We start from the raw sequence: 3,778 nt of genomic DNA, 5'->3' as shown, positions 1-3,778 counted from the left end.
GAATCCTTTCTTCTTTCCAACAGTTCACCTTTCATGGCTTTTGTGTATGCGTGCAAGAAAGAGTTTAATGCAGATTGCTGTCAGGAGTGTAGGTGAGTGTTACTTATTAGAGCATGGGGGAACTAAACTATGATTACACCATTGGAGAAAAGGACTACCCATCATCCAGCAACTGTCAATATCTCCTCAGGGAAAGGTAGGAACTCATGATCCCCTTCCCAGTCCATAATGAAATATCAGCAGGGCCCCTTTAGTGTAGGTCTTGTCTAGGTATTCACAGCTGTTGTGAGCAAAACAAGGGTAGTAAGCTCTTTCCTAGAACCTATGACCTCTTCAACCACAGGTTCTTAATTAGGGCTTCTAGTATCAGATATGACTTCCCTTCTGAAAAGTGGACCTCAAACTCAACAAGAAGATGGTCGGTTACCTGCATAAGAGTCATGTAGCATGAATCTTAAAGAGTCTTATTAATAAAATCAAACCCGAGGCCAGTTATTGGGGTCAATGCTGGTAGATCAGAGACACAGAACAAGCCACAGCTAACCTCACCTGGCTAACTTCTCAGCTGGTCTTGTTTCCTCAGACTGGAAGCTTCTGTGTCCTCATCCCAATGGCTTTCAGCTGAACTGCTGCTCGAAAACCTGAAGCTTAACCTGCCAAAATGCTTAACCAGTCAAATGCTTCTAGTTTCTGGTCCTCATGCCTTATATACCTTTCTGCCTTCTACCACCACTCCCTGGGATTAAAGGCTGCTTTCTGGGATTAAAGGCGTGTGTCACCATGCCTGGCTGTTTCCAATGTGGCCTTGAACTCACAGAGATCCAGAGGGATTTCTCCTCTGGAATGCTAGGATTAAAGGTGTGAGTGCCACCATTTCTAGCCTCTGTAGCTAGTGGCTGTCTGTTCTCTGACCCCATTATTATTATTATTATTATTATTAGGATGCACAATATTTTGGGAAACACAATACCACTACAGAGTCATGCCGCTGTTGCACCAGTGGACACAACTTGTCTGGCAGGTTGGTTTTCTCTCACAGGGTTCACAGATAAATGGCACCATTGGTGACTTTTCTCAGCATTTTTCACACTATTAAAACTTTCCATGAATGAAGAATCCAGTTGAGATTCACCTTTACCTCTCTATGGCCTACAACCAAAGTGCATGGTTGCTTCAGTTGCAGGGTCTTCCTATCCAGCTGTGGTGGGCAACCAACAACAATGGAAATAGCCTATGTTGTTTGGGGGACATCTGAGGCAATTCTGATCAAGAACTTGTAGGGAACTATCCAATATTTGATACTAACATATTTATTTAGTAACCATTAACTTCTGGGAACAAATTTATTCTCCATGCAAAGAGGAACTGAGGTTCAAATACTTTTTTATAATTATATTTTTAATTAGCTTATAAATGGTAGCTTTCTGTGTGACTTTTTTAATCTACTGGTAGTGTTTGGTTAACTAATTGCCAACAGTTCCTTCTCTTCTAAAAAATACCCTTAAAATTTTCTACCAACAGTATTTCTCCATTTCAAATTACAACTTAAGAGCAAAATAAACTGCAGGACTACTTACTCAAAGCCATTAGGAAGCAACAATTTAATGCTGAGTCATCATTAATGAAATCATGAAGGAAATTGAGCATTTCCTAGAACTGAAGGAAAAAGAAACCACAATATACCAAAGCATGCAAGGTACAATGGAAGTGATTTTAAGAGAGGAGTTTGTGCTGGGCAGTGGTGGCGCACGCCTTTAATCCCAGCACTCGGGAGGAACAGCCAGGCGGATCTCTATGAGTTCGAGGCCAGCCTGGGCTACCAAGTGAGTTCCAGGAAAGGCGCAAAGCTACACAAAGAAACCCTGTCTCAAAAAACCAAAAAAAAAAAAAAAAAAAAAAAAAAGAGGCCTTTGTAACTATAATAAAGGCCTGTGTTTAAAAAGAAACAGAAAATCTTAAATAAAAAACTTAATGCTTTACCTTAGGATCTTAGAAAAATAAGAAGAATGCAAATTAAAAATCAGTAGATGGAAAGAAAGATTGAGGCAGAAATGATCAAAATTGAAATGAAAACAACTAAACAAGAAATCAATAAAATAAAGAGTTGGTACATGGAAAAAAATAAATAAGACTGAAAAACCAATAACCAACTAACCCAAAGAGAAAGAAGAGCCAGAGTAATAAAATCAGGAGTGTCTAAGGAACATTTGGGCATTTATTAAATACATTGCAATAAACTGTATAGAAGAAATGAGTAAGTTTGAAGACAGAACATGTTATTTAACAAAATTAAACCATGAAAGAAAAAGAAGTTTAAGTAGATCTAAAACAACCAAGGAGGTTGAGCAGTAATAAAAAAAAAAAAAAACTCACAAAAAAAAAGCCCCAGGCCCAGATACACTTACTGCTAATTTTTTCCAGATTTTCAAGAAAGAGCTATTACCAATGTTTCTGAACCCATTTCATGAAATAGAAAGAGACAACATGCTATGAAATTTCCTTCGTAAACTATTATCAACAAGAACAAGAAGAAAGTTGTAGGCCAATCTCCTGACAAATGTGAATGCAAAATTTCTTAATAACATTTAAAAGCTGATGACATTGGCCATCTTCTGTGCTAACCCAGCAGACTCCTTTATAATTAGTTCAAAGACACAGTACAGTGAGCCTGAAATAGAACACAGGAAAGCACAAAGACTCAGAAATTCATAAAATTAAAAGTCAAACAGCCAAAACAGCAAAAAGCAAACAAACAAAAAATGAAAATGATAATCCATTCTGAAAGGCTTCTGAAAATATTAATAAAGCTATAAAATCCTAGCATGACAATGGAAAACTGAGGAAAAGACCTGTTTTAAGAGATAGCCCCCTGTGTTTATAATACCTCTTAAACTTAGCCATGCAGAACGTAATAGAAAAAAATGAACTATAAATTCAAAGTATAAAACATTATATCACATCTTAAAGTCATCAGGGAGGGAGTATATTTCTGTAAAATAGAGTATTCTATCTCCCTGACACAAAGGACTAAGAAACCTTGGTGGCATCCTAGATGGTGAAGGCTCACCAGAAACTATCAGTGATTCAAGCCTCACTTGGATCACTCATTCTTTGAAACATCTCAATTTCTTACCTTCTCACCAAACACAAAACAAAGAGTGTCATGGTTCAGCTGCCCACAGTGGGAACTAGTTTCTCTTTTCTCACTTCATCAAAGCCATAGGCAGAGGAGCATAAAACTTCTATACTGCCTCTTCACCTTCCACTTTTCATCTGCCCAACTGACTACTGTATGCTCCTAATAATTTATAACATAGAGGCAGAGAAGGAAGCATGAGCACCCAACCAGCATGAGCAAAGAGATCTCAGGGCCAGAGGTCAGCAATATTTTCTGAAAAGGACCGTGCTATAAATTATTTAGTTGTGTGCCATGCTGTCTAGTCAAATTTGGCTTAGTGCAAAGGAGTTTGGGGAAATGCATAGATAAATGAGTGAGGCTTAAGTTAAAATTTTATTGACAGAAAGCAGGTGACAGGATAGATGTGGTCTTCAGGCTCTAGTTTATTAGGACTTTAATTTCTCAGAGAAAGAAGAAAGTCCTCTGATTTTAGTAAAACCAAAATATCTTCTGTCAAAAAGCAAATTTTTCTTAAGGACAAAAACACTAAATTTGTGGGTGATATTTGAATTGCTGATATTCACACTAAGATATGTGACTAATGATGAAGGATTTCTAGAAAGAAGATGTCCATGCTCCACAGAAGAATAGTCCTCTAAG

This window comes from Peromyscus eremicus, chromosome 3 (assembly GCF_949786415.1).
Source record: "Peromyscus eremicus chromosome 3, PerEre_H2_v1, whole genome shotgun sequence".
NCBI classification, from domain to species: Eukaryota; Metazoa; Chordata; class Mammalia; order Rodentia; family Cricetidae; genus Peromyscus; species Peromyscus eremicus.
The sequence above is the reverse complement of the archived record's forward strand: the minus strand, read 5'-3'. Positions refer to the sequence as shown.